Below are 12,717 nucleotides of genomic sequence, written 5' to 3' on the forward strand. Positions count from 1 at the left end.
GTAATAAAAAAGCTCTCAACAAAAATAAGCTCAGGACTAGATGGATTCACGGCCAAATTCTACCTGACATATAAAGAAGAACTTGTGTCAATCCCACTGAAACTATTCCAAAAGATTGAGAAGGAGAAATTTCTCCCTAACTCATTCTATGAAGCCAGTGTCACTCTGATATCAAAGTCAGGAAAGGATGTAATAAAAAAAGAAAACTACAGACCTGTATCTTTGATGAACAGAGATGCAAAGATTCTCAACAAAATACTAGCAAAATTCACCACAATCAATCGAGTTTTATCCCAGGAATGGAGGGATGGCTCAACATAGCCAAGGCAACCATAGCAGAAAGAACAAAACTGGAGGCATCACATTGCCTGACTTCAAATTATACTAAAAGGTATAATAACCAAAACAGCATGGCACTGATATAAAAATAGACACATAGATCAATAAAACAGATAGAAAACTGAAATAAAGCCATATACTTACAGTCAACTGGTCTTTGATAAAGTCTACAGAAATGTATTATAAGGTAAGGACACCCTTTTCAATAAATTCTTCTGGGAAAATTGGATAGCCACATACAGACGAATGATATTGGATCCCTATCTCTCACCATATACAAAAACTAACTTCAGGATGGATTAAAGACTTTATATGTAAGACCTGAAACAATAAAAATTCTAGAAGAAAACCTAGGAGAAACTCCACTGGACATTGGCCTAGGCAAAGAATTTATAACTAAGACCCCAAAAGCAAATGCAATAAAACAAAAATAGACAAAGAGGGCTTAACCTAAAAATAGCAAAAGAAATGACCTGAAGAGTAAATAGACAATGTAGGGAGAAAATATTCACAAAGCATATATCCAATATATATCCAGAATCTACAAGGAGCTCAAACAAATCAGGAAGAACAAACAAACAACCCCCTTAAACATTGGGCAAATGACATGAACAGGCACTTTTCAAAAGAAGATATACAAATGCTTAAAAAAATATGAAAAAAATACTCAACATCACTAATTATCAAGGAAATGCAAATTAAAACCGCAATGAGATACCATCTTACTCCAATTAGAATGGCTATCATTTAAAAGACAAAAAAAAAAAAATAGATATTGGCATGGATGCTGAGAAAAGGGAACACTTCATACACTGTTGGTGGGAATGTAAATTAGTAGAATCTCTGTGGAGATTTCTCAATGTACTCAAAGTAGATCTACCATTTGATCTTGCAATACCACTGCTGTGTATCTCTCCAAAGGAAAAGAAATCATTATATCAAAAAGATACCTGCACTCATATGTTAATTGCAGCACAATCCACAATCACGATGATATGGAATCAATTTAAGTGCCCATCATTGATGAGTGGATTAACAAAATGTAGTAGCTATATGCCATGGAGTACTACTTAGTGATAAGAGAGAATGAAATAATGTCTTCTGCAGCAACTTGGATAGAACTGGAGGCCATTATCTTAAGTGACATTACTCAGGAACAGAAAAATAAATGCCACATGTTCTCACTTATATGTGGGAGCTAAACTGTAGGTACACAAGGGCAAAAAGAGGGGTATAATGGACACTGGAGACAAAATAGGGTAGAGTGGGAGGTAGTGAGGAATGAAAAATTACCTATGGGGTACAAGGTATACTATTCAAGTGTTGGGCACACCAAAAGCCCAGACTTTATCACTACACAATAAATACATGTAGCAGAATTCAACTTGTAACTTCTAAATCTATTATAATAAAAACAAATTTTAAAAATTAAGATGAAGTGTGTGATTAAAGGTTCTCCAAACCTTTGGCTTGGTTAAAATAAATAAATAAATAAATAAAATAACAAGAGCTACTGAACTTGTTTTATTCAACATAAGCTGGTGTAGTTCTTGTAGAGTTTAGAGTTATATAAGTCAGGCAGTAAATGATTGCGTCTCTTTGCCCAGGACAAACGGCTCAAGTGAGTCAAAGACCTGGACCCACGCAATTACTAAAGGTTATGAAACAAACTGTTCTGATTCTCATTTTTGTCAACTGGTGCTATAATCATTAACTAAATTAATATTTATTTTGAAAGTCACTGATTAATCTTAGTCATGAAATGTTGCATTATATTACACAATGAGTCAATGTTCATTAACTAAATTAATATTTATTTTGAAAGTCACTGACTAATCTTAGTCATGAAATGTTGCATTATATTATACAATGAGTCAATGTTAGTGGACCGGGTTAGGCTGAATGTTTTGTTTGCAGGGTAGGGTGCAAGATGCAGGGGGTATGGGTTCTGGCTTCAGCTCTACCATCAGCAGACATATCCTTTGTCAAGGTACTGAATCTTTGAGGCCCAGCTTTCTCATCCCTAAAATTGGAATTATTTCACCTTAGGCAAAGCTAATTAAGAGAATCAAAAGATATATCATAGGTGTGGAAATTCTCTGTAAATTGTCAGAATCCCTGTAAATATGACTGATAAAACATTGTGTAACTGGCTCTTTTTTTTTTTTTTTTTTTTTGAGACAGAGTCTCGCTCTGAGTGCCATGGCATCAGCCTCGCTCACAGCAACCTCAAACTCCTGGGCTTAAGCGATCCTACTGCCTCAGCCTCCCGAGTAGCTGGGACTACAAGCATGCGCCACTATGCCCAGCTAATTTTTTCTATATATATATTTTTAGTTGGCCAGATAATTTCTTTCTATTTTTAGTAGAGACGGGGTCTCGCTCAGCTCAGGCTGGTCTCGAACTCCTGACCTCAAGCAATCCACCCACCTCGGCCTCCCAGAGTGCTAGGATTACAGGCATGAGCCACCGCGCCTGGCCACCCATCTGGAGATTACTAACCCTGACCCAGAGATTTCCAAGAGACAAGAGCACCTCCACACAGATGCAACTCTCAACAACCTTAGAACGAACTTGGTACTAACTAGCATAGCTTAAATTCTCTTTTTTAAAAAACACTTGGTAACTGACCCAGATTGAACACAGACATAAGGAAGAAGGAAGGATTATTCAACTCCAAGAACAGTCTCCTGGTAGGTGGTCATCTGAGCCCTGGATATGTTGGGCTTATGCTACCAGCCTGCTGCCTCATAAGAGTGCTGCAAGAATACGCTGCTTGAACATCAGAAGGTGTTTGAGACTCATATCTGAGACAAATTGGATGAAAGGGGAGAAGTGGCCCCTGGAGAAGGTAGTTAACTTGGACCACCAGAACCTACTGACATGATAACCTCTAACTTTTCTGCACATTTATAAGTGTAACAAATTTATATATAAATAAATAAATGAAATAAAATAAAAATATATGTATTTGTATATATATGTAAAACATAAATTATGTATGTAAAACAAGCAATGGGTTCATATTTAAACTATATAAACCTTTCAAAAAAGATTTGATATTCCCAAAGGACATTTGAAAAAATGTTCAGCATCATGAAACTTAATGAAAATGCAAATTAAAATACAAGGAGATATTATTGCATACTCATCAAAATGGTTAAAATGAAAAAGACTGAATACACTAAGTGTTGTCAAGAATATGAAGAAGCTGACACTCTCATAGTAAAACTGCAAATTGATTAAGCCATTTGGACAATTCTTTGTCAGTAGTTAATGAAACAGTACACCTGCATGACTAGCAATTATGCTCATAGGTGTACTGAACAGAAATCCCTATATTGGGATAACAGCACTATTCACAATAACCACAAACTAGAATCAACACATATGTTGATAACAATACATTGAAGAAAATCAGTTCAGAAATAGTTATAAAACACTATAAAAAAAGCATTGCTTAACATCTGCTATGTGAAACAGCATGAATGAATCTCAGAAACACAATATTAAGTGGAAAAACTAGATACTAAAAACCAAATACTGTATGTTTCCATTTATATTAAGTTCATAAACAGGCAAAACTAACCTATGGTCTGAGACTGGATACATTTAGAGAGGGGAAAGGTAGTGATCAAGAGGGGACACAAGGGGGCTTCTGGGGCCTGGCAAAATTGTTTTTCTTTATCTGTGTGTTGATTACACAGACATGTTCATTTTATGATGACTTGAGCTATACATTTCGGATGAGTACAATGTTCTTCATGTATGTTATGCTCCAGTGAAAATTTTTACTTAAAAAGAAATAGTTTTAATTCATACTTCTACGCAAGTTGAGGTCTGCATTACTCTGTCACTGTGGAGAGCTTCAGTCAGATGCCCTCCTGACCATCCATTTGGGCAGTGATGGGAAATCTCTTTGCTGTGGGAATCACTGAACTGGGAATTGAAACCTACATTTTATTATAGAACAAGATCTCATACCTGCATTGATGACATTTCATTTCACTGGATCACCAATTGCTTATTCTGAAAAATACAGTAGGGATTAGCCTAGTGGATCTCCGAGGTCCCTTCTGTCCCTAACATCTATGATTCTTTCACTCTATAAAGAAAAAAAGCCTGGAAGAGCCTCAGCAGAAAGGAGAAACAGAACAGGGACTCATTTCTCAAGAAATAAAACGATTGCTTTAAAGGGAGCCAATGAGTTCATTTTATCCTAAATAAACTTGTGTGATTCGGCAGGGCGCGGTGGCTCACGCCTGTAATCCTAGCACTCTGGGAGGCCGAGGTGGGCGGATCGTTTGAGCTCAGGAGTTCGAGACCAGCCTGAGCAAGAGCGAGACCCCATCTCTACTAAAAATACAAAGAAATTATATGGACAGCTAAAAATATATATAGAAAAAATTAGCCGGGCATGGTGGTGCATGCCTGTAGTCCCAGCTACTCGGGAGGCTGAGACAGGAGGATCCCTTGAGCTCAGGAGTTTGAGGTTGCTGTGAGCTAGGCTGACGCCACAGCACTCACTCTAGCCTGGGCAACAGAGAGAGACTCTGTCTCAAAAAAAAAAACTTGTGTGATTGTTTTAGAGCCCAGAGCTACATGGGTCTAGCAATAAAATAACTGCTTATCTTTGTCCCAGATAAAGGGTTCACCAAGACCAAAACACACTCCAGTGCTAAATGTTACAAAACCAATCTCTGACCTTCATTTTAATCCATCTGTGCTGTAATTATTGACTCAATGTTTATTTGAAGGTCACTGGTTGAGATGAATCACGAAATATTGAGTAATAGTTCACGGTAAGTAAATGTTGGTGAATCTGGTTGAATTGAATTTCTTGCTTGGAGGAAGCATGCAAAAATCAGGGGATATGGCGTCCAGCCTCAATTCTATCACCTGCAATCTATGTGTCCTCGGCCAAGCAACTGAATCTCTAAGGCTAAGCTTCCTCATCCCTCAAATGGCAATAATTTTACCTTAAAGAAAGGGCAATTCAGAGAATCAAAAGGGATACCATAGGTATGAAAATTCTCTGTAAATGTCAGAGTCTCTGTAAACATGACCAATAAAACTGTGTATTGGGGTCTTGACAACAATTTTTCCTATGTCTAGGAGAGTTTTTCCTGTTTATTCTAGATTTTTTATTATTTCATGACCTACATTTAACTCTGTAATTTATCTTGAATTAATTTTTGTATATGGTGAAAAATATCAGTCCTGTTTCATTCTTCTGCATATGGTTATCAAATTTCCTGGCACCATTTATTGAACAGGATGCCCTTTCTCCAGTGCATGTTTCTGTCTGCTTTGTGAAAGATCAGTTGGTCATAGATATATGATTTTATATCTGGGTTCTTCACTATCTTCCATCATTCTATGTGTCTACTTTTATCGCAGTATTATGCTTTTTTGGTTACTATAGTCTTGTAGTGTAATTTGAAGTCAGGTAATGTGATGCCTCCAGATTTGTACTTTTTGCTTATAATTGCTTTTTGCTTATAATTGCATTGGCTATTTGGGCTCTTTTTTGGTTCCTAATGAATCTTAGGATTATTTTATCTAGACCTGTGAAATAAGATGTTTGTATTTTTGATGAGAGCTGTATTGAATCTATAAATAGCTTTGGGCAGAATGGACATTTTAATTATATCGATTCTACCAATCCATGAACATGGGATTTTTTTCTATTTATTTGTATCATCTGTGATTTCTTTCATCAGTGTTTTGTAGTTCTCCTTGTAGAGATCTTTTGCCTCCTTGGTTAAATATATGCCTAAGTATTTTATTTCTTTCATAGCTATAGTAAATGGTATTCAGTCCTTGATTTGACCCTCAGCTTGAATATTATTAGTATGTAGAAATGCTACTGATTTGTGTACATTTATAACCTGAGACTTTGTTGAATTTATGTATCAATTCTAGCATTCTTTTGGTGAGTCTTTAGAGTTTTATAGATAGAGGATCATAACATTGGTGACTATCGATAATCTGACCTCCTCTTTCTGATTTGGATGCTCTTTATTTCTTTCAATTGCTTGATCGCTCTGGCTAGGACTCCCAGTACTACATTGCATGGAAGTAGTGACAGTGTCTTGTTTTGTTCTGGTTCTTATCGGGGAATGCTTTCGATTTTCCCCCATTTTGTATGATGTTGGCTGTGGGTTTGTCATGTATGCCTTTTATAATTTTGAGGCACATTCCTCTTCTGTTCCTAGTTTGTGGAGGGTTTTTTCTTTTTAATATGAATGGTGCTGGATTTTATCAAATGCTCTTTTTGCATCTATTGAGATGATCACATGGTGTTTGTTTTGCTTTTGTTTATGTGGTGAATCATATTTATTGATTTGCATATACTCAACCTTCCTTGCATCCCTGGATAAAGCCTACTTGGTCATGGTGAATTGTATTTTTGATGTGCTATTAGATTCAGTTTGCTAGTATTCTGTTGAGGAAATTTGCATCAATATTCATATGGGGTATCTTTCTGTAGTTTTCTTTTTTTGTTGTGTCCTTTCCTGGCTTTAGTATCAAGGTGATACTGACTTTGTAGAATGAGTTAGAGAAGATTCTCTCTTTCTCAATGTTATGGAATAATTTCTTTACAATAGGTGCCAGCTCTTCTTTGTAGGTCTGGTAGAATTCAGCTGTGAATTCATCTGGTCCAGGGATTTTTTTTTTATTTCAGCATATTATGGGGGTACAAATGTTTAAGTTACATATATTGTCCTTTCACCCACCCTGAGTCAGAGCTTCAAGCATTTCCATCCCCCAGACGGTGTTGATTGCATTCATTATGTATGTACATATTCATCCCCTCCTCCCCCCTCCCATCTGCCCAATGCCCAATGAATGTGATTCCTATATGTGCCCTTAGGTGTTGATCAGTTAAAACCAATTTGATGGTGAGTACATGTGGTGCTTATTTTTCCATTCTTGGGATACTTCACTCAGCAAGAAAAAATCAAACAACCCTATTAAAAACTGGGCAAAGGACATGAACAGAAACTTTTCAAAAGAAGAAAGAATAATGGGCAACAAACATATAAAAAATGCTCAACATGTCTAATCATCAAGGAAATGCAAATCAAAACCACAATGAGATATCATTTATCTCCTGTGAGAATGATCTTTATCAAAAAGTCCCCAAACAACAAATGTTGGCATGGATGTGGAGAGACAGGAGCACTCAGACACTGCTGGTGGGACTGCAAACTAGTGCAACCGCTGTGGAAAGCAATATGGAGATACCTCAAAGAGATACAAGTAGATCTACCATTTGATCCAGCAATCCCATTACTGGGCATCTACCCAAAAGAACAAAAGACATTCTATAAAAAAGACATCTGCACTCAAATGTTTATAGCAGCACAATTCATAATTGCAAAGATGTGGAAACAACCCAAGTGCTCATCAATACACGAGTGGATTAATAAAATGTGATATATATATATATATATATACACACACACCATGGAGTACTACTCAGCTATAAGAAAAAATGGTGATATAGTACCTCTTGTATTTTCCTCGATAGAGCTGGAACCCATATTAAATCTTAATTGAGTTAATGAGTATAAATACTTAGAAGTCTTCTTACAATCCATGTTTGAAATTCTTCTTCTGTCATTTCAGTGTTGTGAATTTGGTTAGTATCCATTGCTAGAGACCTGGTGTTCCTTCCCCTTTGGGGGTGTCTTTTCAGTTTGATTCTTCATATTTCTGGAGTTTTTTCACTGATTCCTTCCCATCTGGAGCAGCTGTTGCTTCTTACCTTTGGATCTTCTTTTGTTTTGATAATGACACACCCAGTTTAATCTCTGAGCCAGTAGGTGATGCTTGTGGGTGAGAATCCACCACACCCTGTATGATGAATCAGTAAATGCAGTAAGGGAGGGGGATGCAAATTGACCTCCCTGTCAGTAGGTGGCGAGGCCAGGAGGAACAAGCTGCAATGCTGTTTTGGGGTCCTGTGACCAGCTCTATTTCCTCTGGAGAAGCACTCTAATGCCCCAGGTGGTGGGTGGGGCCCTGGAACTTCCAGGTATGGTCTAATTCTCCATTTCATCAGGGGCAGGTGTGAGAGTGAGGCTGGACATGGCAGGGTTGGGTGAGTCTGCCCTCAAGCTTCACAGATGCTTTTAGCAGGGGTGGAAGGTCTGTTCCCTCCCTCTGGACAAAGCTGCCAGGCTGGGGCTGACGTGGCCCAACTCAACCAAAAAGTCTGGCTGTAGAGGCAGGCTGAGACCTGCAATCTGGCAGTCTGGAGCTGGTCTCACTCCTTTCTACCTTCCCTTGTTCTGCAGTTTCTTCTGGGCCTCTGCTGGCAGGCAGGACCTCAAGCCAGCTGAGCTCTCCCGCAACTGTGATGTAGGATGGGAGGTTCCCTGTCCAGGATCCTGGCATGAGCTGGGAGTGTGGCCCTCTTGTGGGGAAGGGTGCCCTGGGAGGATGCCGCCATGTGCAGGACCCACTCTGCCCTCTCACCTCTGATCTGGTGGGGTGAGAGCCTGGTACTCTGTCCACAAGGAGCTCCCTGCTCACTGGCAACAGCAGTCTTTGGGCTCGTGTGGGCAGAAAGTCTCTCCAGCTGCTCAGGAGCCCACCAGCAGTCTGAGATATGAGGGAGCAAGAAATTAACCATTCCACTTATTCTTCTGGCTGGTCTCTAAGCCTCTCCAGGTTTAGGCCCTGCTATGTTTCTCCTTCCAGTTCTTCTCTGCAACCTCTTCCCATAGAATCTCTTGTAGGTTCAGTTACCCTTCCTTCAGAACCTCATTAGATCTACGTTTGTCTGTCTGTTTATTTTTCCTCTTTCATCTAAAACTTCTCCTTTTTATAGAGGTGGTCTGGCTATTGGTGACTCTGGTCCTCCATCTTGTCTCCTCACTCTGTTGTATGGTAGTTGTATTTTTAGTTTTTGAGAGCTCTCTATACTGTTCTCCATAGAGATCGTAGTAATTTACATTCCCACCAACAGTATATAGCAGTTCCCTTTTCTTTGGATCCTCACCAACAGCTGTTATTTTTTTTTCTTTTTAATAAGAGCCATTTTGATTGGTGTAAGATACCTCATTATGGTTTTAATTTGCATTTCTCTAATGATTAGTGATGGGGTATTGTATACAAAATGTTGTATATATACACAATGGAATACTATTCAGCCATAAAAAGAATGGAATCATGTCATTTGCTCCAATATTGATAGAACTAGAGGCCATTATCTCAGGTGAAATAACTGAGACACAGAAAGAAAAATACTGCATGTTATCACTTATAAGTGGGAGCTAAACAATGGGTACACATGGATGTGGAGTGTGGAATGATAGATAATTGAGACTTAATCGAAACTTAAACAGGTGGGAGAAGTGGGAGGGAGGTGGATGATGAGAAATTATTGGGTTGGTGCAATGTCCATTACTCCAGTAATAGATACACTAAATGCCCTGACTTCACCACAATGCAACATATCAATGTAAGAAAATTGCACTTGTTCCCCATAAATTTATACATATGAAAAGGATAGGAGAAAGAGAACAAAAAAGAAAAATTAAACTGTGTAAAAAGTGAAACCGAGCTTATTTTATTCAAAATAAACTGGTGTGGTTCTGTGGTTCTTTTAGTATTTAGAGCTATGTGAGTCAGGCACTAAATTATTGCTTCTTTTTGCCCTGGATAAAGAGTTCAGCAAGACTTGGACTCAGTTCTTCAGAGTATAAAAACAAACTCTTCTGACACCGATTTTAGTAAACTGGTGCTGTAATTATTAACTAAATTAATATTAATTTTAAAAATCAGCAGTTAGGCTGAGTAACACAATATTGAATCATGGTACACCATCAGTCAATGTTGGTAAACTCAGTGAACTCAGCGTTTTGCTTTCAAGAAAGGGTACAAGACACAGAGGAATAGGTGTTGCAGCCTCAGACCTATCATCTTCAGACACCAAGTCCTTGGCCAGGGTACTGAATCTGAGGCTTAGTTTACCCATCCCCAAAATGGGTTAAGTTTACTTTACATATTGAGAGATTCAAAAGGGATATAATGCAAAAATTTTCTGTTTATTTTCACAGTCACTGTTAACATGACCGATAAAACACTGTCTTTTTTTTAAATTTCAGGATACTATGAGGGTACACACATTTTGGTTACATTTTATGTCTTTGCCTCATCCAAGCAAGGATTAGAGGCACACCCCTCCCCTCTACAATGCTCACTGCATCCATTAGTTGTGAGTTTACCACCCCACCAACCCTCTAATCCATGGAGAATATTACTACCATGTGAACACCATAGTGTTGATCAGTTAGGGCCAATTTGATGGTGAGTACATGTGGAGCCTATTCTTCCGATCTTGTGATACCTCACTTCAGGTAATGGGCTCAATCCAGGAAAATATAAGAGGTGCTAGATCACTGCCATTTCTTATATTGAGTAATATTCCATTGTATACATATACCAAATTTAATAATCCACTCATGAATTGACGGGCACTTGAGTTGTTTCCACATCCTTGCGATAGTGAATTGTGCTGCCATAAACATTTGGGTGCAGATGTGTTTATTATAGAATGTCTTTTGCTCTTTTGGATAGATGCCTAATAGTGCTATCGCTGGATTGAATGATATTTCTATTTTTAGCTCTTTGAGGTATCTCCAAATGCATTTCCACAAAAGTTGCACTAATTTGCAGTCCCACCAGCAGTGTAAGAGTGCTCCTGTCTCTCCACATCCTCACCAGCATTTGTTGTTTTGGGATTTTTTTGATAGAGGCCAATCTCACTGGGGTTAGGTGATACCTCATTGTGGTTTTGATTTGCATTTCTCTAATGATTAGCGATGTTGAGCATTTTTTTATGTTTGCTGGCCATTATTCTGTCTTCTTTTGAAAAGTTTCTGTTCATTTCTTTTGCCCATTTATTGATGGGGTTGTTTGATTTTTTCTGGTTGATTTTTTTTAAGTTTTAGATAGATTCTTGCTATCAGCTCTTTATTGGATGTATAGAGAGCAAATATTTTCTCCCATTCTGTAAGCTGTCTATTCGCTCTAATGATAGTTTCCTTGGCTGTGCAAAAGCTTTTTAATTTGGTCAGATCCCATTTATTTATTTTTGTTGCTGCTGTGATTGCTTTTGCAACTGGGTGTTGACATATTTTTCGTAATAAAAGAGCTGGAAATAACTGCACTAGTCAATTTAGAACAAACATGATTCTATCTTTACAGAACACACCTCTGCAAAAACATTGTCATTTGTGATCTAGTAATATATATCATTTTGGTTGTATTTAGATTCTCTTAACCACTGAATGTCAGCTCTTGTTCAGGTCTGAACTTTGTGGTGGTTCTGTGCTGTGGGTCCATTTAATGATTTCCCTACCTCCCATCCTTTATTGCATCCACTGCAGCGTTCTGTCTGTAATTTCTCTTCCTTGCTGTACATTATTCATTCTATTATTTCTGACAATGACAGACCAAAAATGAGAGAAGTAGCTGTGTCTGGAGGCGACTGGGAAGTGGAGAAGCTATAGTTTCTCAAGCCCTCCCCACTAAAGCTCTGAGATTGGTTCTTCTGTCAGTTGCACTGAGTAACTTTTATCTTTGCAGTGACGGAGAAGGGGAGAACCCTATCTTTTATTTCTTCCCTGAAGCACCTCTGGTCCTGTTATCCTTGGAGTCAAATAAGAGGCTTCAATTTAATGTGAAGCCTGTTGCATTCCTAGCAGAGTCTATGTGGTGTACACTCAGAGTAACAATTGTTTGCAGGTGTGTTTAGTTTTCCTAAAATTGTTTTCAAGGCAGCTCTGGTGTAAATGATGATGCACCACAATGGAAAAGTAGGTCTCAGCTCAAATCCCTTTTCTGCCACCTATGAGCTGTGAGAACTGAAAGGTCTCCTATTCTCCCAAAGTCTCTCTTCATTTGAAAATAAAAAATTATATTAATAACCTCTGCTTTCAAGTGGTTTTTTTTTAGAGGGTTTAAGGTTAAAAGACATATATTTGCTGAGCCAGTTACTTGATATATGTTTCCTCATTCAAGGTGTATGAGTTATGTTAGCTATTTTAGGTTTAGGCTGTTCTATGGCTAGTAGAGCATATTAACTATTTGAAATGATTTCACTATCAAGGATAAAGTCTGCTCATCTTTGATATAGCATTACAACATGTTTTTTTTATATACAAAGCATAGAATACATTTATTTCTCTCAGAGTCATAACTTTTCATTAGTCTAACACTCCAGAATTTTGAGTAATTTTTTAGAGCAAATCATTTACTTTAGTATTTCTCAATCATGGCTTCACCTTGGAACCACTTGTTTTATTTGTTTTAATTATCAATACCTGGACCCCAACATAGTAGAATTAAGCCAGAATCTAT

Source organism: Eulemur rufifrons, chromosome 28 (genome assembly GCF_041146395.1).
Source record: "Eulemur rufifrons isolate Redbay chromosome 28, OSU_ERuf_1, whole genome shotgun sequence".
In the NCBI taxonomy this organism is placed as follows: Eukaryota; Metazoa; Chordata; class Mammalia; order Primates; family Lemuridae; genus Eulemur; species Eulemur rufifrons.